This window comes from Giraffa tippelskirchi, chromosome 3 (assembly GCF_054371585.1).
Source record: "Giraffa tippelskirchi isolate mGirTip1 chromosome 3, T2T-mGirTip1v1.2.pri, whole genome shotgun sequence".
NCBI lineage: Eukaryota > Metazoa > Chordata > Mammalia > Artiodactyla > Giraffidae > Giraffa > Giraffa tippelskirchi.
In genome coordinates, this window is record NC_137277.1 from 107,411,946 (window position 1) to 107,438,408 (window position 26,463).

General features: G+C 39.8%; 1 protein-coding gene across 16 annotated transcripts in view; it reads right to left on the minus strand.

Moving 5' to 3' along the window:
• LOC145542948 (uncharacterized) overlaps positions 1-26,463 on the minus strand; it is a 564,353-nt gene that overhangs the window by 209,465 nt on the left and 328,425 nt on the right. For all 16 annotated transcript variants that reach the window (XR_014080291.1, XR_014080298.1, XR_014080299.1 and 13 more), the window contains one exon: positions 25,472-25,562. The gene's annotated coding sequence lies outside the window, so the exon portion shown is untranslated. The remainder of the gene's footprint in view (positions 1-25,471; positions 25,563-26,463) is intronic.

The window sequence follows — 26,463 nt, forward strand, 5'->3', positions numbered from 1 at the left end:
GAAAACTGATTTCTGAGTGATAACATTAAGTAAGATTTCTTAGAGACTGCAGTTTAATTCTCCTCCCCTATAATACTACCATCATTAACTTCAATTCATTATAATAACAAAAAAGTGCATCATATGTGTTCTGGGTAAAAAAGTCATCTCTCACTGTCTAAATGCAAGACCATGCCTTTGTATTTTTATGTTAGAATTCTTATTCTGTCAACCACTCTCAGATTTACTAGAATGCTAAGAAGATTCCAGGAAATCTGATATTTTGACGCAACATTTAAGTGAAAATGTGCCATTAGTATTCATCTTCTTAGCTATTTGGAACCATTTATCTTACTAAGACATTTAAGGTCATTTATATATGTATTGTTAAAATGTTCCTTGTAACAGAGAATGGTGTGTGCTTGTCACAGATGGGGTAAGTACCTCTGGACAGAGTTAGGAGGAAGACTTTCTAGAGAACTTTTGTATGTCCAATATTTGAACAATGTTCATATTATCGATGTAAAAGAAATATTAGATAGCTTTTAAAAGTGCGACACAATTTCCTTGATACAAGTTACACATGTGTTCTTATGGCTCAAAACCACTTTCTGAGGGAAAAACTCATTGCCAGTCAAAATTTGTTAGGAATTCAATCTATTTCCCCTCTCCTTTAAGACCTATAAAACAGGGATCAAGACCATCCCCATGGAAAAGAAATGCAAAAAAGCAAAATGGCTGTCTGAGGAGGCCTTACAGATAGCTTGGAAGAGAAGAGAAGCGAAAAGCAAAGGAGAAAAGGAAAGATATTCCCATCTGAATGCAGAGTTGCAAAGAATAGCAAGGAGAGATAAGAAAGCCTTCCTCAGCGATCAGTGCAAAGAAATAGAGGAAAACAACAGATTGGGGAAGACTAGAGATCTCTTCAAGAAAATTACAGATACCAAAGGAATATTTCATGCAAAGATGGGCTCGATAAAGGACAGAAATGGTATGGACCTAACAGAAGCAGAAGATATTAAGAAGAGGTGGCAAGAATACACAGAAGAACTGTACAAAAAAGATCTTCACGACCCAGATAATCACGATGGTGTGATCACTCACCTAGAGCCAGACATCCTGGAATGTGAAGTCAAGTGGGCCTTAGAAAGCATCACTATGAACAAAGCTAGTGGAGGTGATGGAATTCCAGTTGAGCTATTTCAAATCCTCAAAGGTGATGCTGTGAAAGTGCTGCACTCGATACGCCAGCAAATTTGGAAAACTCAGCAGTGGCCACAGGACTGGAAAAGGTCAGTTTTCGTTCCAATCCCAAAGAAAGGCAATGTCAAAGAATGCTCAAACTACCGCACAATTGCACTCATCTCACATGCTGGTAAAGTAATGCTCGAAATTCTCCAAGCCAGGCTTCAGCAATACATGAACCGTGAACTTCCAGATGTTCAAGCTGGATTTAGAAAAGGCAGAGGAACCAGAGATCAAATTGCCAATATCCGCTGGATCATCAAAAAAGCAAGAGAGTTCCAGAAAAACATCTATTTCTGCTTTATTGACTATGCCAAAGCCTTTGACTGTGTGGATCACAATAAACTGTGGAAAATTCTGAAAGAGATGGGAATACCAGACCATCTGACCTGTCTCTTGAGAAACCTGTATGCAGGTCAGGAAGCAACAGGTAGAACTGGACATGGAACAACAGACTGCTTCCAAATAGGAAAAGGAGTCCGTCAAGGCTGTATATTGTCACCCTGCTTATTTAACTTATATGCAGAGTACATCATGAGAAACGCTGGGCTGGAAGAAACACAAGCTGGAATCAAGATTGCCGGGAGAAATATCAATAACCTCAGATATGCGGATGACACCACCCTTATGGCAGAAAGTGAAGAACTAAATAGCCTCTTGATGAAGGTGAAAGAGGAGAGTGAAAAAGTTGGCTTAAAGCTCAACGTTCAGAAAACTAAGATCATGGCATCTGGTCCCATCACTTCATGGGAAATAGATGAGGAAACAGTGGAAACAGTGTCAGACTTTATTTTTTTGGGCTCCAAAATCACTGCTGATGGTGACTGCAGCCATGAAATTAAAAGACGCTTACTCCTTGGAAGGAAGGTTATGGCCAACCTAGATAGCATATTTAAAAGCAGAGACATTACTTTGCCAACAAAAGTCTGTCTAGTCAAGGCTATGGTTTTTCCAGTGGTCATGTATGGATGTGAGAGTTGGACGGTGAAGAAAGCTGAGCGCCGAAGAATTGATGCTTTTGAAATGTGGTGTTGGAGAAGACTCTTGGAGAGTCCCTTGGACTGCAAGGAGATCCAATCAATCCATCCTAAAAGAGATCAATCCTGGGTGTTCATTGGAAGGTCTGATGTTGAAGCTGAAACTCCAATCCTTTGGCCACCTCATGCGAAGGGTTGACTCATTGGAAAAGACCCTAATGCTGGGTAGGATTGGGGGCGGGAGGAGAAGGGGACGACAGAGGATGAGATGGTTGGATGGCATCACCGACTCGATGGACATGGGTTTGGGTAGACTCCGGGAGTTGGTGATGGACAGAGAGGCCTGGCGTGCTGCAATTCATGGGGTCGCAAAGAGTCGGACACGACTGAGCGACTGAACTGAGCTGATAAGACCTATAAATAAAGACCATAAAAGTGGTTCATGTGGTGTCAAAATTAAAGATGTTTGCTTCAGATTAAAATTTGTAGTTGGATTGGGACATGAAAATTACTCTATGACCTTGAACCTAGAATCCCAGGAAGTGGTGAGGATTACTGTGCATAATCCATGAGAGAGATAAAAGGATTGTGGTCCTCCTCCAGGACACATTCCAGTGTGCTTGCCCAACCCGCTGGCCTTTCACAGGTGATCTACATTATCACTCCAGGGCCTGGAAGCCATAGAGAAGAGTAATATATACAGGAAACGGTGGTAAAGAGATAAGAAAAAAGTGGCTTAACAAAGGAAAATTGAGGCCCCTGTTCATCATTATCATTTAGGGAAGGAAAAAGAAGAGAAACATGGAAAATATTAATAGAGTCTACAAGAGAGGCTTACCAACTCCTGATTGAAAATTCTTTTGTGTCTTTAGTGAACACTACTAGAGAGGATATTTGAGAATTCCTGGACCTCTCATTAGGTAATTAACCTATGCAAGTTTGTGCAAAGTTGCTTCAGTCGTATCCAACTCTGTGTGACACAATGGACAGTAGCCCACCAGGTTCCTCTGTCCATGGGGATTCTCCAGGCAAGAATACTGGAGTGGGTAGCCATGCACTTCTCTAGGGGATCTTCCCCACAAAGGGATTGTACTTGCATCTCTTATGTCTTCTGCATTGGCAGGGAGTTCTTTATCACTAGTGCCTCCTGGGAAGCCCATATGCAAGTTTGGATGATCAAATATACATGACCTTTCCATGTGGATTGGGCTTTTGGAGAAGAGATACAATGACTTTTGTCTGACAAGCCTGGATTAAGGGTTTAAGAGCAGGTACCCGGACCAAATTCAGTTCTACCATTATTAGGTGTATGACCTTGGACACAGTAGATAACCTCCTGGAGCCTCAGCTTCCTCTTCTGTAAAATGGGATAAGAGTAGTATGTACCCAGAGAGTAGTGTGAACCTGGTGCCTATAATCCTTTGACTTGGCTGAAAATTCTCTTTAATGATCTCACTGAGTGCTCCCAGGTGGAGAACGTGGTATATTTATATCCCTGTGGTATATTTATATAAATTTCAGATTATAGGTGATCACACAAGTCATGAGAAAGCGGCACTACCTAAGGTTGGTTTTTATTCTGACTTAAAAAACAAATATCTTGGAAATTAAATTGTTTTCTTTGCTGGATTTTGAGCATTAAACCGACTCTTTGCGACCCCACAGAAAATACAGTCCATGGAATTCTCCAGGCCAGAATACTGGAGTGAGTAGCCATTTCCTTCCCCAGGGGATCTTCCCAACCCATGGATTGAACCCAGGTCTCCCACATTACAGACAGATTCATTACCAGCTGAGCCACAAGGGAAGCCCAGGAATACTGGAGTGTGTAGCCTATCTCTTCTCCAGCAGATCTTCCTGACCTAGGAATCGAACCAGGGTCTCCTGCATTCTAGGTGGATTCCTTACCAACTGAGCTATCAGGGAAGCTTATTAAATAAAATAATATTTGTAAAGTACTTTAGGAACAGTGACTGGCACATAGTAAGTGTTATATCAGTGTTTGTTAAAGGAAAATACATGTGAGTAAAACAGTAGAAGTTCACTTAAGTAAATTTGACTCAGTTAATTAATGTCCAGTTGCCTCTGAAAACATTAGTTGAGGACTCAGAAATGTTCATGATTAATATCTACTCTGTTGTCTGAACCTGATTCTACCGGTTGAATTCTTTGCTTATAAAGACCTGGTTGGGCTTATTCCCAGACCAAAGGAGAAAAGGAAGGATATACCCATTTGAATGCAAATTTCCAAAGAATAGCAAGGAGAGATAAGAAAGCCTTCCTCAGCGATCAATGCAAAGAAACAAAGGAAAACAATAGAATGGGAAAGACTAGAGATCTCTTCAAGAAAATTAGAGAAACCAAGGGAACATTTCATGCAAAGATGGTCTCACTAAAGGACAGAAATGGTATGGACCTAACAGAAGCAGAAGATATTAAAAGAGGTGGCAAGAATACACAGAAGCAACTCTACAAAAAAGATCTTCATGACCCAGATAATCACGATGGTGTGATCACTCACCTAGAGCCAGACATCCTGGAATGTGAAGTCAAGTGGGCCTTATGAAGCATCACTATGAACAAAGCTAGTGGAGGTGATGAAATTCCAGCTGAGCTATTTCAAATCCTAAAAGACGATGCTGTGAAAGTGCTGCCCTCAATATGCCAGCAAAATTGGAAAACTCAGCAGTGGCCACAGGACTGGAAAAGGTCAGTTTTCATCCCAATCCCAAAGAAAGGCAATGCCAAAGAATGCTCAAACTACTGCACAACTGCACTCATCTCACATGCTGGTAAAGTAATGCTCAAAATTCTCCAACCAGGCTTCAACAATACATGAACTGTGAACTTCCAGATGTTCAAACTGGTTTTAGAAAAGGCAGAGGAACCAGAGATCAAATTGCAAACATCCATTGGGTCATCAAAAAAGCAAGAGAGTTCCAGAAAGACATATATTTGCTTTACTATGCCAAAGCCTTTGACTGTGTGGATCACCACAAACGGGGGGAAATTCTTAAAGAGATGGGAATACCAGACCACCTGACCTGCCTCTTGAGAAATCTGTATGCAGATCAGGAAGCAACAGGTAGAACTGGACATGGAACAACATATTGGTTCCAAATAGGAAAAGGAGTACATCAAGGCTGTATATTGTCACCCTGTTTATTTAACTTATATGCAGAGCACATCATGAGAAACACTGGGCTGGATGAAGCACAAGCTGGAATCAAGATTGCCAGGAGAAATATCAATAGCCTCAGATATGCAGATGACACCACCCTTATGGCAGAAAGCGAAGAAGAACTAAAGAGCCTCTTGATAAAAGTGAAAGAGGTGAGTGAAAAAGTTGGCTTAAAGCTCAACATTCAGAAAACTAAGATCATGGCATCCGGTCCCATCACTTCATGGCAAATAGATGGGGAAACAGTGGAAACAGTGACAGACTTTATTTTGGGGGGGTTCCCAAATCACTGCATATGGTGACTACAGCCATGAAATTAAAAGATGCTTACTCCTTAGAAGAAAAGTTATGACTAACCTAGGGAGCATATTAAAAAGCAGAGACATTACTTTGCTAACAAAGGTCCATCTAGTCAAAGCTATGGTTTTTCTAGTAGTCATACATGGATGTGAGAGTTGGACTATAAAGAAAGCTGAGTACTGAAGAATTGGTACTTTTGAACTGTGGTGTTGGAGAAGACTCTTGAGAGTCCCTTGGACTGTAAGGAGATCCAACCAGTCCATCCTAAAGGAAATCAGTCCTGAATATTCATTGGAAGGACTGATGGTGAAGCTGAAACTCCAATATTTTGGCCACCTGATGTGAAGAGCTGACTCATTTGAAAAGATCCTGATGCTGGGAAAGATTAAAGATGGGAGGAGAAGGGGAGGACAGAGTATGAGATGATTGGATGGCATCACCGACTAAATGGACATGAGTTTGAGCAAACTCCGGGAGTTGGTGATGGACAGGGAGGCCTAGTGTGCTGCAGTCCATGGGGTCACAAAGAGTCAGGCATGACTGAGTGACTGAACTGATACTGATTCCTAGAGCAATTTATGAGAGTAATTTTTACTTTTTTAATTAAACAATTGAATTTTTGAGTAAACATGCCCAATATACAAAAAAGAGTGATGTGTGAAAATTAGGTTGAAGGCTTTGGAGAAATTTAATAAAGAGATGTTGTTTTAAAAAATGCTCTTGAACTTGGTGTTTTTGAAGCAACTGAACAGACAGAAAAAAATCATAGAAATCTGGAGTGAGTTTATATTGAAAATTGTTTTTCAAATGCCCTTAAATTCTGAGACTAGTTAATAGAAACTGAAAGTGGAAACTGTAGACAATGTACTGTGGGTATGGTTTGTACAAGAAAGACAACATAGGATTCCCAAGGGAAGGGTCCAGATGCAATAGCAAAGCTTGATTTCAGCCAAAAAAAAAAAGAAAAAGTGAATTCATGTGAATTTATATATTTTAAGCTAAGAGAAAACATATTTAGTTATTATGGATCATTGTTTGACTATTCTCTGAATAAATCAAATTTTCAATGTCAGGTGAGGATTTCTACCACAATTAAGACTATTAATTTTATAAACCTGGCCTGGGTTTAAATCTAGTTGCTGCCCCTTACTAGCTTTGGGAACTTGGGAAAATACTTTGCTTAACTTCTTTAGAAGCCAGTGTCGCCATCTCTTAACAATGAAGGATCAACAGTGTCTATGAGGTTTGGCACATAAAATTAAAAGACGCTTTCTCCTTGGAAGAAAAGCTATGACAAACCTAGACAGCATATTAAAAAGCAGAGACATCACTTTGCTGACAAAGGTCTATGTAGTCAAAGCTACGGTTTTTCCAGTATTCATGTACGGATGTGAGAGTTGGACCATAAAGAAAGCAGAATGCCAAAGAACTGATGCTTTGAATTGTGGTGCTGGAGAAGACTCTTGAGAGTCCTTTGGACAGCAAGGAGAGCAAAACAGTCAATCCTAAAGGAAATTAACCCTGAATATTCATTGGAAGAACTGGTGCTGAAGCTCCAATACTTTGGCCACTTGATACGAAAAGCCGACTCTTTGGAGAAGCCCCTGATGCTGGAAAAGATTGAAGACAAAAAGACAAGGTGTTAGTGGAGGATGAGATGGTGAGATCGCATCCCTGAGTCAATGGACATGAATTTGAGCAAACCCCAGGAGATGGTGAAGGACGGAGAAGCCCGGCATGCTGCAGTCCATGAGGTCACAAAGAGTTGGACATGACTGAGCAACCGAACAGCGACAGCATGAGGTTTGAAGGAGGACCCAGCACGCTGTTACATGGAAAGGAAGTACTCAGCACAGTGCCCAGCCTGTGGTTAAACTATGTGCACTACTGATATCATGCTTTCCCGCACTCTGTTCATCCCCTAACTTAGTTCCTACACACAGTTTTCACAGGATAAAAGTTTATTATCTCTTTAAGTCACGATTATGATTAAACAATTCAACAAATAATTATTGAGCATACTATTTACGAGACACTAAAATAAGATGCTGAGAACACAGGTCTGAATTAAGATTTGTCTCTCTGCTTTAAGATTTAGCCCTCTGAGAAGATGTTTCATTAGCCAGAAGTTGCTTTAGAATTTGCAATGAACCTAACCATTATTGATTTTGTCTTGTGGCCAAACACTAAATAGAAAAAGAAAATTTTGATACTGATGATGATGGGTAAGGATCTAGCTATTAGTGTTTTGGGAAATATTCATTTATTTATCACGGCATATCTGAGAGGAGGAAAACAAGTCAAGTTGGGTGATAAAAACATAAAATGTAATATAAAAATGAAATACACTTTTAGGAGAGCACAGAGAAGGAACAGAAATGAGAGCAAATCCATGTAAAGATGTGTCATGTTTCTAAATGCTTCTAGCTACTTTGCCCATATATAAATCTAGAGAGCCTGCCCATAGAAAAATCAGACATGTCAAGTAGGATAAGCTCCTAGACTGATGAAGGTATGTGTTGTGGGTATGAGCATGGATTTTCAGTAAGACCAAATTGGAATTCTAACTCTGCCACTTATTAGCTGTTGGAGACTGGGAACTAAACCTATTTACTAAACCTATTCAAGTGTTAATTTTCTCATCTGTAAGATAGAGTTAAGACTAACTACCTATGTGGGTTGTTGAGAAGATTCCAAGAGAAAATATGTCTGAGTTGTCTAGAGTGACTTGCACAGGATCACTTCAGAAGGCAGCTGTGTTATGACATGCAGGAATCTACACTGTCCTCAGGCTGCATGGCAGACTGCCCCAAAGGGTCCCCTACACCACATGCAGGACACATGCTTCTTGAAAACCCCTGACCTAGACTTTCATGGTGTTTGTTGCATAGGTCAGTGAATGCTCCAACATTCACCCACTGAATCAGCCTCCTACAGGGCAGCTGCTTTTTTTTTTTTTCCCTACCTGTTCTGTGTTTTAGTCAGAGCATGTATGTACAGTGCTCAAGAGCTGAACTTGTTCAAAGTCATCCACCCTAAAGAAAGTCTTTTGATGCTTTTGTTTGTTTCTTGGGTTTGTTTTATTTGCGGGATGCAGTGGGACTCCTGATGCTTGACTGCAAGTTTCTTTAGACTTTGTGTCTCCTGCTCTCCAAAACAAACCCAGTTTTACACAGACTTTTTCATAACAGCCTGCTTCTATGACTATCTCCTAAATAATTAAATACAATATTTTATAAATATTAAAAATTTTTGGCTTTAAATTCTTTCTCTGTGGATTAGTAATCTATCTAAATCTCAACTCTAGATACCTTGTTCTACCAACAAAGTTGATGTCCAATAGGTATTTGTTGATTGATTGATTTTGCTGAGTGATTGAACTCCAAGGCCTCTTACAGTGTCTTATGCACAGCTGTGTAAACTCTGTTGAATGAAACTGAAGCTTGTCACATTCCAGCAGTAATAAGGAATGAGTTAGCCAAGTACCTCTTCTCTGACATGTCATCCATCAAACAGCCTTAATATCTTGCTGGCCTAAAAGAAGCTTCAGGAGAATAAGAACACTATGGCAAAAACCAAAATCACTTACTCCAAGGGTTAAACAATAAAAGTACCCAATGTATGTGTCTATTGATAAGGGGAAGACAGAGAGAGAGAGGAGATCACTTTCAAACTGCAAGTGAAAATTAGACACAATTTTGTGAAGTTCCCATGGTTTCAGTTTCATCAGTGTATAATTCCAAACCAACAATGCTAGGAGGTTGATGGCCTTACGTTAGATCCTCGATATGCTCCTGAGTTTAACAAGCAACCTTACAACCGTTAGACAGACATGCTGGGAGAAGGAGGAATCGCTCCACAGCAGCTAGCGTGGGGCAACTTGAACTGCCTTTGCTCCAATCCATGACAACAGATCCATCTTGGGAGAAAAACTGAACATTACATTTCATCTTATTAGTCTTTGTTTGACATGATCCAAAAAATATTTTTTAAGAAATTAGCTTGCATTTTAGAGTACTCAGAAAGTCTGTTGGTTTTCATTTCTGATTTAGAGATGATTACATAATAAATTGATTGATTGACTTTCCCTACCTTTCCCTATCCTAAACACTTTCCAATTTACGTGTTGAAACTCATTCCTTGTACCTACCTCAGACAGAAAGAAACAGAATTGACATTATACATACACTCTCTCTCCAATATCCAAATAAGATGAAGTGACAGAGGAAGATACACACGAACTCACTGTGGAGTTTGCTGAAGTGCTATTTCCTGCAGAGATATTTGTGTGTGTGTGTCGGGGGCAGGGGGACGGTTCCCCAAAGGCTCTTATGTTCTCTGTCCAATTTTCTAACTTTCCCACTGTTTGCTTCAATTTGTGTTCAGCCAAATCCGTCAAACTGCTCTGTCGCTTATCTAAAGGGAGAAATTAATTTGCAAAGGAAAGGAAAGAGGCTAGAGACAGAAAAGAAGCTATGTCCTACAGCTGCCAAATGCCACATTTTCACCAAAGTTGTCCAGGACCAAGAAAAGGTCCTACTGACATCAACGAAGAGGGGAACCCCATTCCTTGCGATTGTCAAAGACCTAAGGCCTTGCTTTATGGAAATTACACCCGGGATAATTTTGCATGGCTTGGAATGTGATGTGGAGGAGGAACATACCTTTGAGGTTAGAAAGCACTCCTCTTCCTACCCTCTCAAGCTCAACTCAGCACAAAGGAAGAAGGTGACATTTTGGACTTCAATTCACACTCTGGTGCCTGTGTTCCCCACATCTTACAAGTACTTAATTCACAGTGAACTCTACCCCCCATGACCTTCAGAGAAGCACAGAGTTATTTCCAGTTTATCCATTTCTATCTCCCTGTCCTGCAGTCCATTGGGGAACAGATCTGAGAACCAGGCATCTTGGCTGGTAATCCAAAGACTTGACTGGGAAAATATTCCAGCTCTAAAACTAAGGTTTAAAGATTTGTACTTCTCTTTAGTGGATGATAATTGAAGTAAGTACACAATAGAAGTGAAGGAGATTCTTCCTTCAAACATACACACACACCCCAAATGAAGCGGAGCATCTAGACTTTTCCCTTATTCCCCTCTGAATTTCCAGCTTTCTTACATGCTTTCTTTATTAATCATGCATTACTTTCACAGACTCTTATTGGAGTTTGCTTGATGATCTAGACATTCTAACAACATTCAGCTGACAGCTCCTACATGCTGTAGCTAAAGAGATTATTGTCATGAGAATAAGATAAAACTATGTTAAGGTGTCACAGTTTCATATGGAAATTCCCTTACATGTCTTTAATATTTTGAGGATAATTAATTATTACAGGATAATATAAGCGATGGAAAAATGAAAGTTCTGATTTCAGAGGTATTAATCTTATTATACCCTTAAATATTCTCATACGCTTTATAGCACATGTCTTGATTTGGGATTAGGAAATTGTTTGCCATGCTCCGAGCTTCCATTCCATGTACTGATATAAGGAACATTAAGACATATTGTTTACAAACTTAAATTCTCATAAATTAAACATGTGTTTTTATGGGCAGCCAGAAGCAGTTAGGAACAAGATGGATGCTGACTAGTATCCAGGACTCACTCTGCATTTGACAGTCCTCCACTCAGAGTCCACATGTGTCTCCATCTCAAGTTTCAAACACTTTTCCTCCATCCAATTCAAGAACTACCTAAACTAACAACAAATAAGGCACTAATTTTGAAATATACAAAGGCATAAACGCTTAAAGAAGCTGCTATGACAAGTTGGGTGATACTGAATCACCACTTAACCTTGCTGGTCTTCTGTTAGTACATCTGCAAAATGAAGGTGCTGTAATATGTAATTTTTCAGGAAATGTACAGCTCTACCATTCTGTGTGTCATATTGGTGCTTCAGCTACTTATGATTGTCTGTTCCCATTACCTTTTTGCAAGAATTTTATACTTTGCAAGGAATAAATTTTACATAGGCCTGACTAATCATAACTGGGAAAGAGTTCTGTAAAAACATGGCTATAGACTAAGCACATTATTTTTCAAATAAGAGTTTTGCCTAACAAATTAAGACTTCCATTACAAGAACTATTACACTGATCTTAGAGAAAACTCAGTGAGGGCCAGATACCCTCATTGTATTGATCCAGACATATATTGAACTTCAGTGTCCCTGCTTCAATTTAAAAGGATGCAGAAACACACCTGGCAAATGCATCATTACTTTACAAGGTCCTTACATTGAGTCCTTTTTTCTAATTTTTTTTTTTTAACTAATACTACCAAAGTAACAAAGTTTGCTTTTAGAATTCTTCCCATTTCTAACACCAATAATTCTATGGCTCTGCAAAGGGTAATTGAAACTTCAAAACTACAGTCACACTGAGACTTAATCTCTTGCTAGATTATTTTGTCAAAACAAAAACCATCAGGACATGCACTGGGGCACAATTGATGCCTGGGAGTATATTAATTCATGCTGTTGGCAATAGGAAACAACACTTGTTGGTGAGTGGCTGTTGCTTGCATACCTGTAATGCAAACACATCATCAGTACTTTATTACTGGTCTCAGAAGAAGGACTTTTCCTTTTTTTCTAAGTCAAATAGTAACACATACAGTGCCATATTAAAATTTAAAAAGAGTGGTAGCTGGTGGAAGATTATTTTAAGACTATGTATTTGGAAGTAAAAGGTCTTGATGCTCCAAGGTCAGTCCCAAGAGCAGTGCTTAGGGCTTAGCATTCTTTTCAGAGTATAGCAGTAGCTGTTCACTCCACATTTCTAATTACTTAACTCAGGCTCCCCGAGTCCTCTGAGGGAAAGATTGTCAAGGAGCAGAGAAACAGCAAAGGCAACCAGGCAAGCATTAAAAAATCATTACTTCCTTGAGCTGAGCTCAGTTTCTCTTAGGTCTGAGTGATGTGGCTGTGTATAGAAGGAAACAGATGCAGGTACAGGTATACGAATGTCTCAAGTGTGTTATTCTTTTACACATTTATAAGAGCTCTTTACTGAAGAACAACTTTGTTGGCACATTACAGTCCACAGAGAATGTGGCTGCGTATAAAATCTGTCACATTAAATCCTGGGAACCAGAAGATATGCTTGTTAATTTCCTGGAGTGACTTTTCCAAAAACCTTCCCGAGAAATTAAACTTCCCAAAGCCGATCCTCTTCCTCCCATGTCAGTGAGAGGATAGCTGATTAGGAAATGTCATCCTAACACAATGTGAAGAAAGTCTCAGGCTGACTTTACCTGAAATCTACAAGCAGGTGAAACCTTGTTTGTTAATTTCATCACATGCAGTGGTGCTTATCATGTGATGATATGCAAGAGGTTCCCTCTTCTCCTTTCCCTTAATTTTTTATTTGAATCCATAAAAATTGGATAGAAATATAAACCATGCTGTTTAGTTTGTGACTAAAAACTGTTAGAATAACCAGCACTTCCACTGCCTGAACTGTCAGTAATGTAGAGCTCTGCTGAATTCTGGACTGTTTTAATCAAAGTCCAACTATCTTTTCTTTTTTTTCTCCCTTTGGCCACACCTCACAACATGTGGAACTTCCCTGATCAGGCATCAAACCCTGCCCCCTGCAGTGGAAGCACAGAGTCTTAACAACTGGACCACCAGGGAAGCCCCCAACCACCTTTTCAAAATCCAAGAATATAAAGCGATTAGACCTGCTTCTCATTTTATCTTGGAAATTTAAGTACTAAGGGGACTGCTAGCTATTCATATGCCAAGTCAACTTGCTAGGATTTTTATCAAGTATCCATATGATTTTCTCAGATGAAAGAGTGGTCTCTAATTTGGACATCAGCTTGTACTGCACAATTTGGGTCAAGTAAACATACCTAACCCTGTGTTATCATCTATAAGATAAGGATAATAATATTTACTTTTAAGTTATTGTGAGTAGAAAACAATTCACATTAAATAAAAGTGAGTGATCTTCCTTTACACTGAATCATTCCTTTGAGCTGAGGCTGTCACTTAAAGATATATTGCATCATCTCAAAGATGAAATGTAATGTTAGTTAGTATATCAGTCATGGTCCAGTTAGGAAAGCATAGGTGCTCTGAAAATTTCAAACAGAGATGAACTAAACACAAAAAAAATTGGTTGCAAAAATTTTGGCTGAGTAGTAGAGTGGAGGGGAAAATGGGGGCACTTTACAGAGTCCAGAAATAATGCATTTATTGCTGAGGCTGCCACCAATGCGCTGGAGCCCGTGGTCATCTGTCCTCCCCTCTGCTGTCCCCTGCTGGTCTCAGATCCATCAAGGCTGCTGGAGGTCATGGTCACCCACAGTTCACCGGTACTTTTTGACCACAGCTCCTACTGGAACCAGAAGCAGAAAGACTACCCTCTTGGCTGTCCTTGTATTTTCACTGAAATGCTTTCTATTGGCAAAACTTAATAGAATCCTGTCAGAAAAAGAGTTTGGGGAACACATTTTTTAGGCATCCGACCCTGAAATGCAGGGGAGAGTGCAAAAGGGAAGGGGAACAGACGGAACATGAGCAGACATTTATCCAGAAGAATAAATATTCATGCTAGTTACCATTCTAGCACCAGGAAGCAAGCAGTGATTCTGGTTCAAAAAGGTGAACTGTGTTTATCTCTCCCCCTAAATCTCAAAAAATGTCATAAAAGACATAAAGGAACTGAAAATGAGAAAGGGATCTGTGATGTGAACTCTATGTGTCAACTTGACTGGGCCACAAGGTGCTCCAATATTTAGTTCAACATTATTCTGGGTGTGTCTGTGAGTACATTTTGGAGTGAGGTTAACATGTGAATTGGTATACCAAGAAGATTATCCTTCCTGATAAGAGGTAACCGCCCTTCCAATTCACTGAAGACCAACAGAACAAAAGACTAAGAGAGAATTCTCTTTGCCTGTTTCCAAGCTGAGTTGCTGGTCTCCTCTTGCCTTTGGACTTGCACTGGCCCTCACACTATTGCTTCTCCTGGTTTTCAGACCTCTGGATCCAAGCTGGAGCTTACATCATTGGTTCTTCTGGGTCTCTAGATTGCTGACTATAGAGCTTAGCACTTCTCAACCTCCAAAATCCTGTGAATCAATTCCTCATAAAAAATGAATAGAGGGGTGGGTATAGGGCTTCCCTGGTGGCTCAGACAGTAAAGAATCCGCCTGCAATGTAGGAGACCCAGGTTCGATCCCTAGGTCAGGAAGACCCCCTGGAGGAGGGCAAGGCAACCCACTCCAGTATTCTTAACTGGAGAATCTCACGGACAGAGGAGCCTGATGGGCTACAATCCGTGGGGTCGCAAGGAATCAGACACGACTGAGCCACCAACACTTTCACTTCTCACTTTCAGAGAGGTATGGGTTGGATAGAGGTATCTTATTGGAGAATCTAGACTAATATAAGATTCACCAATAGAATAGAAATGTTGATAAGCTTCTAGAAGAAAGCAGGTAGAATCATACTGATGAATAGACCCCAACAGAGAATACTGTCTTCTGAAGATGCGCAGGAGTTGGTGGCACTGGGAGGGACAGCTACCTTCCTGGCAGGTGCCCAGCAGGTCCAGCTGATGCTGAAGCCAGAAAGGAGGAAGGGCTGTAATCAAGGGACTTGCTAATGAGCATCTGTGGAATAGGTCAGTAAACTGTTGTTCTTCTCTTGTATGAAAAAACCAGAAATGTGTGCAAGAAAAATATGGCCCAACTATGAAGCTAAATAAAACTTAACATGGCTTTTGTGCCAATTATAGAGTACAGAGAAACAAACTCCATTTGACTTTGAGATGGTGAACATCAAGAACTTAATAATATAGTATTATATTTCTTTCTCTGTTAGCATAATCATACTACTTGGTTCTGGCAATACAAATATATTGTAAATATTGCTTATTGTTTTTTAATCGATTTAAAGTAGATAACATCATTACAGTTACAGAGAAGAATGCAAGAAATAAATTTTGGCAATGGGAAATCAAAGGTACAGCCATCGAAGGTTGGGAGGGAGAAATGGAGGAGGAGAAGTAGAAGACACTCATGCATTTATTCCTCATCTAAGACAGTGTGAAGTCAATGGATTCTGTCTAAGGGGATGGATCAAGAAACATTTACATGTACTGCTTAAAAGTTGTAGTCAACCCCTAGAAGAAAGGGGAACAAATTAGCAACAGATCAACAACGCAAGAGATGGAAAAAGGACTTGATTCTTCATATTTCATATTTGAGAGTAAATAGATAATTATCTAAAATTGACAAATTAACAAATCAAGTTTCAAATATGTAATTTAGTGTTGTGCCTATAACCATAAAAAACAAGATCAGAAAGTAAAAAATCGTTGCCTCTTATGAGTAAGGCTATGGTTAGTGGAAGGAGGAGATGTTTTTCATGTCTTCGTTTTAATATTTTTGAACTATTTAATTTTCATTCTGTACATGTATTATAACTTTATAATAAATCAATATAGGAGAAATGTTCCTGTTGGTGAAGAGGGTACAGTGAGAGGCAGGCATATACAAGCCTCAGTTCCAAGCTTAGTTACAGTGATTTTATAAATGTCAAACAGCTACAAATGTAAGTTGAAGAGAGAGATAAATGCTACTGTCTGATCCAACAGAATCAACAGTATATATGTTACCAGGGGCACCATATCTTAGCCATCATGTGAGTGAAACCTTTCTTAAGAGTCAGCTGTCAAAGCAGCAAAGAGTTTGCAGGCTGATTTAACTTTTTCTCCTTTTCTCTCCAACTTTAATTATAACATTTAAACTCAAAGAGAATTATTGGCAAAGCAAACATGAAACTTTCTTAACAGGATGTACTCCTCAGTTCCCTGTAGAAAAAATTATCATAAGAAAAAAATAAATAAAACACGATGTCTGACATGGTCATATGGTTAAGAAACAAGTCACTTTGGTTTTGCATTAAGGAATAAATCAAGTTGGCAGCACTTTTCTCACTTCTGGTTGAGTGTACATAATTTGGAGGAAGTGTCCTCATATTTTGTATGTGTGTGTGTGCTCAGTGGCTCAGTCGTGTTCAACTCTTTGTGACCCCATGGTCTGTAGCCCACCATGCCCCTCTGAGCATGGAATTTTCCAGGAAAGAATACTGGGGTGGGTTGCCATTTCCTTCTCCAGGGGATCTTCCCAATGCAGGGATTGAACTTCATCTCCTGGGTCTCCTGCATTGGCAGGTGGATTATTTACTGTGCCACCTGAGAAGCCCTATATCTTGTATAAGTCTCCATTAAAGAAGGTTTTTTGAAATGAAGTTGTAACTTCTGCTGCATCATGAGAAGTCAGCTCTGAGTGCACACCAAAGATTTCTGGCATTTGGACCATGCTTCTGACACTCCGTAGAAGCTTACAACTGTGGCTCACGTTCTTAAAGCAGAATAGTGTCAGTTGGCATCCATTTGTCAAATAACTCACAGAAAAGTGTGAGCAATCTCATTTGGGCCAGAATTGCCATGAGGCCCAAAAGTCAGTATCAGAATATTTGGGCTAAAATAACAAGTTAAATTATCTTTTTGGATATCTTTCTATTCCCATAGTCTTCATTTCCTTTAGTTAAATTTTAGCAAATTTTTGACAGTTTAGTTTGTCTAGATTGTTCACAATCCTCATTTGTAAAAATATTCCCCAGTCTTTTCTTTAAAATAAGAGCCCATTATTTCCAAACAATCTCACCAAGTTACATCTCACTGGATGCATAAGGACTGTAGTGTGTAGCTTTCCAACTAAGACTCAGAGCCCAGAGCTCTTATTTGGAGTGGGTCCTACTTGTTGCAAGTTCTCACACAAGTTTCCAACCCCATCAAGAGAACTAACATGGTCAGGAAATCCTTGGAAATTCATATATCCTTTTGAAAAACAAAGTCTCTCTGTTTAAAAATGAAACAAGCCAAAACAGCCTATGCTAGCCCATAAGCAAAATAATTTCAGTGCCTGTGTGGAGAATTTCCAACTTCTAAACTACTTGGTGTTCCCACATGGTCAAGATTAATGTCATTCCATGCTGACTGGCTCTTCCTGTCCCCAGGAAGTAGATTCAGAAACATGGTTGGATGGAGAAATTTCCCAGCGTATCACAGTTACCAGACCAGCTGTGCAAGGTCATTTTTACACAGATAGAGTTGAATCTTACAGATTTCTGACAGGCTTAATTATTGTACCTATCTTGTGAGCTCTGGGATCTGGGCCAAATTATGGAAAATATGGGAAGTTTTCTAGACAGCGGATAAAGATGCTCTTGTGTATCATAAAGAACACCGGTTGGGGACTTGCAGCTACAGCTCCACATCAGCACAAACAGAGGCCTTGGGCCTTTGTTGTTTATCAAAACATATACAGCAACAACAATTAACCACAATGCTTAGAGAATTGGGGGTTTGGGTTTCCATTTAATTTAATTTTCTGGTTGACTTGGGATTAAACAAATAAACATTTTTTTTTTCTATTTAAGCCTTTGGAAAGGGGAAGGAAGGAAATAACATTTTATTGACTATTGTGTCAAATATAATACTAACTTTTAAAAAGTATGTTATTTATCTTCACTATAAGCCTATAAAGTATGTATTATAATTTTTTTAAAAAAAAACTAATTTGAGGAAAAATCTCAGAAAGGCTTAGTTGCTCAAATCACAAAACTAGTGCTCAAAAATAAAAAATTAAAACATAAGTTTGTCTGCTTCCAAAAGACCATGTCTGCTTCATCTTTTGACATGATGAAATTCTATTTCTTTGTATGTGTAGCTTTAACATAATTAGCTTATTTCAATTTTTCTTATATCAATATTTTTTGTCTTCTATTAAATACTAATCTTTGGGCTTGCTATTAAAGATAGTAAGATGAATTCTATGTAGTAATGCCTTCAAGACACTTTGAGCAGCATAGGCATTACTTAGTAATAAATATTTAGAATACAGAATGGTTATTTCTGTGAAACAGTCATTTTCACGTCATTACGGGGAAAAGAGAGCAGGAACTACCTCTAAGAGCTACAGGTGGAAGGATGGCATTGAAAAACTTCAGAGGGAAGGCAATTTGGGCTTATCGGTAAGAAAGGTACACCAAGTGGGGAACAGCATGTGCAGTGGTAAAGAGCCATGAAAGCACATATGTGAGGCTCTGCAATTGGCTTAGCACAGTTAGAATGGGGACAATCACGGGACCCTGATGAAAAGTGAGCCTGGAAAGGCAAGGGTGGAGCCACAGCACATATGTAATAGTGTGTGGTCTGAGTTCTACTGTGTGGGTGATAGAAACTGAAAGAAAGCAAAACGACATCAGATTTACATTTTAAATAAAATGTTGGCTTCCCTGATGGCTCAGATGGTGAAGATGGTAAAAGAATCTGCTTGCAATGCAGGAGACCCAGGTTCAATCCCTGGGTCGGGAAGATCCCCTGGAGAAGGGGATGGCTACCGATTCCAATATTCTTGCCTGGAGAATCTCACGGACAGAGGAGTGTGCTGGACAACAGTCCATGGGGCTGCAAAGAGTTGGACATGACTGAGCAACTACAGAACGGAGGGCCATCATTTAACGTCATTTAGAAGATCCCAAAAACTTGGTGAAGGATTACCAGTTGAAGAGAGGAGAGGCTTTCTGTTTAAATGAGGACTCGCACAGCTCCAGGATCATCCGCAGGAGCCCAGGTGCCTCTGAGAATACCACAGGTGTACAAGACAGACAGGACCAGATGGAATCTCACTGCCTCCCAGGCATACTCGAGAAGTTAACTCTTAAAAACCTACCTGTTATCGAGTCATGGACTTGGTATTTGCTTTTCTAATAAAAGAGATGAATGGAAATACTGTTGGAGTGTTTTGTTAACAAAGGTTTAAAGCACATTTTAAAAGATCATTTGCTGTTGTTTCTCCTGACGCTGCCATCCAAATCCCCTACAAGAGAGGATCCTAGTCTTGATCTGCAAAGCGATCCTAACAGGAGGAGGGTGAGTGGCCATACCAGGGACTCTAGGGAGAAGGCTACAGAAGCTTGCTACAAGCTTTATATTTCATTGAAGTCATTTTTATTTAGGTCATGTGCAACATATATTCTGATCCATTATATGTTCATTTTGAAAAATTTAAAGTACTATTGTAAATGTCTTCACTTTTGTCCAAAGTTCTGCAATAAATCAGAAATGCCAGGAAAACATACTAAATTCATGAGGTAAATTCTTGTTTCTTGCCTGGCATAGCCCACTGTACTTGGAGACTCAGGCACTACCCTCTTTTTTTAGCCAAAGGCAGGTACATCATTAATTTAGGAAATTAACAAATGAATCCTCATTTCTTATACCTCAATAGGAAGTGGATACCGTTTCCCAAACTTTCTTCACAAGAATCATCTTAGCTGTTAAAAAGAAAAGTCAGATTCCCAGGATTCATCCATGGAGACTGTTTCAATTTAATGTGTGCGTAGAACTAACGTTAAAAAATGAACATAAGTGATTCTGTTGGTGTTTTGCAGTCCCCACACCGAGATGCTCAGTCTTAGTGAAACTCTAAACTATGGGCAGCACCACATGGATTACAGTCCCTATTATGTTCCACTGCATTGTCTAGCACACTAAGCCTGCAGCTGTCTAAGCTCCATATCCCTATAACACGAGATACAACAAAAATTGACCCCCAGGTAAAGGAGCCAGAATTTTCTCAACCCACCGGCTGTAGGTATTAATGAATTCAGAGCCACTGAACAATGGAACTATAGTATATTATGAAAGCAAAATTTCCTATTTGAAAGAATATTTTAAAGCATGTAAAAATATAAGTACGTTATCAAATAGCACTGAAGCAAAAAAAAAAAGGCAAAGACAATAAAAAAGAAAAGCAATCTAAAAATAAGTGGTTATGGGAAATCTTCCAAAATCTGTTAAGCTGAGCCTTCCATGATTGTTTCAATCATGTCAGGAGTGGGAAGGAAACTAACAGTTCTTGAACACCCACTGTCTATCAGATAGAACCAGTAATGAGGTATGAATACTTTCCCATTCTTTCCAAAGAGAAGACAAAGGCTTATTGAGTTAAGTTAAATGGTAAAGTTCAACAAAAGCATATTGGAATGAGTCCAAATTTATTCTGTATTAGGTGTTCTCTGGAAGCACTGATACCTGTTCGTATTGCAGAACTAGGGCGAGATTTATTTCCTTAGGGTCTGTCCGTTCTCATCCCTTTGCTGCAGCCTGGGACTCTAAAGATGAAGTCACCTCACCTACAGAGGACAAAGGTGAGACGACAGACACCTGAGGGAAGTCATTTGTCACTGGAGATGCCAACAAGGCCTCAAAAAAGAGGAACATGATGCTACTTTCCCAGTTCGGTTGCATTACCTAAACTAGCCCAGGCACCATCCTGCACCATCTCACCCCTAGGCCCAGTATCTGCACTCTGTTTTAAGAGCCAGAGATGCCAACACATCCCTCCAGCCCAAGCATGCCAGGGAAGTGTCTCTGGTTCTAGGGGAAGATCACTGACTGAAGAGTTATCAGGACCCCAGCCAGCTTTCAAAATGGAACAAAAGAATCAATGGAGCATGTTTTTTCATTCCAGATTGTCAATCCCACTAGAATGAGCTGAAATGAAACTGAAAGAAAAGACCTAAATACCGCCTTGTCTACAACAACAAACGTGGACACACAAGGTCTTCAAGAGAGCATTTAGCCCAGTGCCACCCTGGTTTTCTGGGCACCATGCTAAGTCCCATGAAGAGAAAAATCCCAAGAACAGCAGGCAGAGGGTGCATCTTCCAAAGAACTTGCAATTTCAGGGCTTTTATTCTGAGCAAACTTCTCGGCCCCAAAGGGCTTTACTAAAATGGCAAGTTTGGACATGACCTGGTAATACCTAATTGGTGACACCCAAATGCCTTCACTTCTTGTGTTGGAAATAAAAGTTTGCTGTTACATGACTAAGAAGCCTTGCAGCTCAGGGACACACCTGGGGTACAAGTCATGCAAGCTATGTGCCATATAATAAAACTAACAAGCAGAACTGCAGTGTTCACAGGCTTCCTTCTCAGGCGCTCTTGCTGCTGGCAGGGTACTCTTTGATGTTAAGTCATTCCCGTTTCTTCTACCCCAGAAAAACAATGTAGTGGCCATCCTTTAAGTGGCTGGTCTTAGTCCCCTCATTTTATAACACCAGCTGCCTGTCATTGAGGTAGGAAACATCTTCAGGGAAATGGGGAACTGGCTGTTTCACACTAGCACTTTATGGTTCTTCAAAATCAGTTACAGACTGAACCCAAAAGTGCAGTTTTCTCTGTTTCTGATATGCTTTGCTGGATTCTGCTGAACTAAGTGGAAACATTTCAGTACTGGAATTTCAGAGGAATGAAGAAAAATGAAAGCTACTAGTCATTCACTGTAACATAAGGAGAAACTTTCAGAAACTACAATGAGGTTTCATGCACCTCTAAACCCAGGGACCTTTAGAGACTCAGCAGTAGTTTGATACAAATAGGAAATAGGGGCCCCAGGTTCTAGCTCTAGCAATGTGACCATGGACAAGCCAGTGTCCACCCTTCTGAAATAAAGATGAGGAATAAGCTACCTCAAATATATTTTTTGATAAAATTTCCAAGATTCTGGAGAAACATTGTGTGTTGAGGGGATCAAGAATAGGGAGCAAATAACAATATCTTTTATGCAAGCACACTGCTGCACTGAAGCCTCTCAAGAGCTGTGTGAGGCAGGTTTCAGTGTACCCATTTTACAGATGAAGAAACAGAGACTTGGAACATTGAGGAGGCGGCCCAAGGTCACATTTATTAGTAGCAGAGCAGAGGTTCAAACCCATGTCGGTTTGAGTATAACACAATTGTAAGACATAGGGTGTTTAAAAGTTTTTAAGAGCGATAAGTATACAAATACCCATAATACAGATAATAATAGAATAAAATATTGTAGCAATTCAAAAGAAATCATGATTGCATCCGAGTCAGACCTTCTGATTAGAAGATTCAGAATGCTTTATGGAAAAAGTATCAATTGAGATAACAGTTATACGATGGGCATTGTGTATAACTGGAAAGACAGTGCAGTTAGAAGCTGGACAACCATATATCTGACTGGATATGAACTCAGAGAGAAGAAGACTTCAAAGAGGGAAAAACTTTCAATTCCATCAAAGGAAATAAGGACAAGAATGAGAGTGGTTGCAGGGAAAATGCATTTGGACTTGATAAATTCAACATGCCAACACAACTAGGCTCAGATGGCTACTGGGTAGGCCACTGAGTATCACAAAATCCCAGAATTTTCATCTAAGAGAGTTCTTAGAAATCAGTCTGTAAACTCCCTCGTTTTCTGGGCAAGCAGACTGAGGTCTAGAGTAATTTGCCCCAAAGGACAAAGCTTATAATCTAGGAAATCTGTTGCTGGAGACTTAAGGAGTGAACATTCAAGGTTGATGGGTCAAATAAATTTCCAGACTGAGCAAGAACCGCAAAATGAAGCTATATGACAGCTTTCCATTTGCCAGTCAGTGTGGAAGTGTGTAAATGCTGGTCATTGGCAACATGGTGCGCCTGCTGTGTGCTAAGTACCCCACTAAATACTGTGCAACGCTTCAAAAGACAGGAACAATACAGACACCATGTGCCTGGGGAAGCTCAGGGCTCTAATTGGGAGGGCAGGCCAACTTTGAGGGAGCAGCCCTCACTGAGGGATTCCAACCCAGTGTGCAAACAGAGACTGGAAGCCCTTGGGATTAATCAAGGAAGAATTGCTCTGAGTATTTTTAATCTAAAACTCAGACAAAAGGAGAGAATTTACTATGTCCTAAGAACAAAACAGAGATTTATAATCGTGTAAATTCTACCAAGGATCTTGCTGTCACAAGTTGAAAGTGACTAGCCTTCTTCCTTCAGGGTGGTTAGATTCTGTTTCCTAAATTTACATTTAGGAAAGTTGGTGGTATTAAATATGCGCTGGGAATACCTACAGATTTTCAAACTAAAAAACAGGAATCAGTACAATAAATATCACATATTATCTTTGATCCTTAGGCTTTAGGGGCTACTAAATGATTTTAATAAGGAATTGCATTTTCAAAATAGAAAAAGGTATGTTAATTATAATTACACTTTATAAATATCAATACCTATGTATATGTTATTTTAAAATAAATTTTAAATGTATTACATTTGGAGATTTGGCTGTGATACATGGTTGGTTGAAATACATATTTATTATTGAAAAGTCTTAAATCACAAATGAAAACTATTATGAGTAACGTAGTAGTAGAGGCACCCGGGGAAGATCTGGGACAATTCCTAGAATAACATTCAACTTCTCCATCTAGTCTCCTCCGACTCGCATCATATTCTAAAGGACTAAAGAAGACAAGATGGATTAAAAAATATTCTCAGCTCTGGCCTTGTAGGAACTCTTCCTGCCTGTCGGTGATTATTTTGACCTATTTATATGCAAACGAAGAAGGGCCCTGTCCACTTTAATTTGGAAACCATGCTTGACAGCTGGGATTTTGCCTTCTTTATCAGGCAGTAAATTCTTATTCCCAAGATTTCAGCAAGTAGATGGAACTCGCCTCCTCCCCAAGGCAGCCCCTCAAAGGTCCACATTGAAGGCACGAGCGAAAACGCCTCATGCAGCATCACTGCTGTTAGGCAGTATGTGGGAAGCCAAGTTTTCTCTCAGGGACAAAGCTTTTCAAGGCGCCCACGTTTTAAGAGACACACAGATGGTGCTACTTAAGACCTGAATAGGGCATTCTTTGCATTCCACAATGCATCTCTTTCAGAAGCAGCACTTCCAATCCTGCAGGTTATCAGAATGTCAAATGTGTTTGGGCCAGAAACACCTACACAAACCCTCACACAAAAAGAAGAACACACACAGCACAGTTTTTTGATCAAATACATTTTAAGGCAATTTCCTTTTTTTCTGATACTAATGACATTTTCTGAATGGGGGAAAAAAAAACCCACCTCACAAAGGTTAGTGTCAAAATATCAAGGTAGGCCTGCCCATTAGTGGATCTCCACCATGAAACACCTTTATCCTCTTGCAGAAAGATTCGTGGCTACAGAATAACATGCAACATCTCCAAGGTCACCCAGAGGAAAAACTAAGAGAATGATTTTTTTTTTTTTCTATAGGCATAAGAGAAACCACACTGGCATATGCCCCCAAAGCAACCAATTCAGTTTGTGGAGAGGTAACAAAGAATGCAGCAGTTGGAGTTTAGCTGTAGAACATGGCTACTGTTCCCCCTATGTTCAGCATATTAATGAGTGGCTCACAAATTTGAAAATATTGATAAAATAAAAACATGTTTTTAAAACACTTTGTATTATAATTTATTTTATTTTATTTTTATAGAAAATGGTTTTGAAGCCAGTAAACTGGAATTTAAATTCTGGCTTAGACATGTACCTGATAACAGGATAACATGTGTGAACATCAGATTCCTCACTGAAGTATTCATATCTACAGGACTTGTCAAACAAATAACATATGCCATATTCAGAAACTGGGGGTCAGAAACTGATCTAATGGAAAGAGGGTAGCTCTCAGAATCAGCTGAGAGTGTGGAGTCACATGTTTGGAAAAGAAAGCAAGGGAGACTGAGTGTGTGAGGACACACGTGGAGCCAGGGGATTGTCTGGTTAGAACCCTATCGGGTAGACCCCTGAGCACAGGACTCTAGATGACTGTCCACCTGTCCTTGTTTCTTTGAAGATGCCTGGTATACAAGCCAAATTCCTGCCAGAGGCCTCTGACTGGTCACACGTTAGATCACATACCTCAGGCCAGCTTCAGAAGTTCTGAGAGAGGAAACATCTGATCTTCTTGGCTACCTCCAGCCTTCCAATGAGAATCACAAAAGGAGAATTTCTGAAACACATACACAATATATCCTTTCTGTAGAACTGTGTAAAGGACAAGATTACAAAATACATATAAATTTCACATTACATTGCTGAGCCCAACCTGTTTTAATAGGAAGGGAAGAAAAAAAGTATTGATTGAGTTCTGGCTATGTTGCAAGAAAAAATACTTAGAAGACCAGTTGAAGGCAATGATATATACATATACGATTATACATAAGTTATTTGCACATAAAATATAATTACATATGTATCATGACATAAACCTGGAGTCTGCTAGTTGGATGGGATTAACGTTTTTTCTACTTCATCGGCAAAAAAGTGGTCAACATAATACTAGCTGTCATGGAGAGAGGTTAGGATGCTCAAGTGTAGAAAAGACATGAACAGAAGTTGAAGAGAGCTAAGTGTGGAACACAATAGAAAACTGAAAAATGTTGAGGTACCATGAAATGGAAAGGGAGTGGGGTAAGTTCCTTGCAGGATATGGAATCTGTAAGCGCTTCCTTAGGTGCACAAATTTCAAATGCAGAAGGGAAATGGTGGGGGACAAGGGAGGAACAGAGTCCTGGCCTCATGAGGACCGTGGGCACTTAATGAGGGATCGCTGGAAGGTGCTGAAGAGCTCATGAACCGGATGCCTGGGTGTGTTTGTGGGCAGGGGGAAACTACAGTAATTTAGGAAGGCCAAAGACCAGCAAAAGTCAAAGAACATGACAGGAGATTCTCAAAGGGACATCTTGTAATGAGGGTCAAAACCAGAGAAGGCAATCAGAAAGTGCCCACTTAGAAGCTAGCTTATCAGGGAACGTTCACTCATCGTAAGTTTGGTAGAGATGATTCAGAGCAACGTGCTGCCTGAGACTCAGATGTTAGGACCAGGGACCATGAGGCATATTCGGGAATCA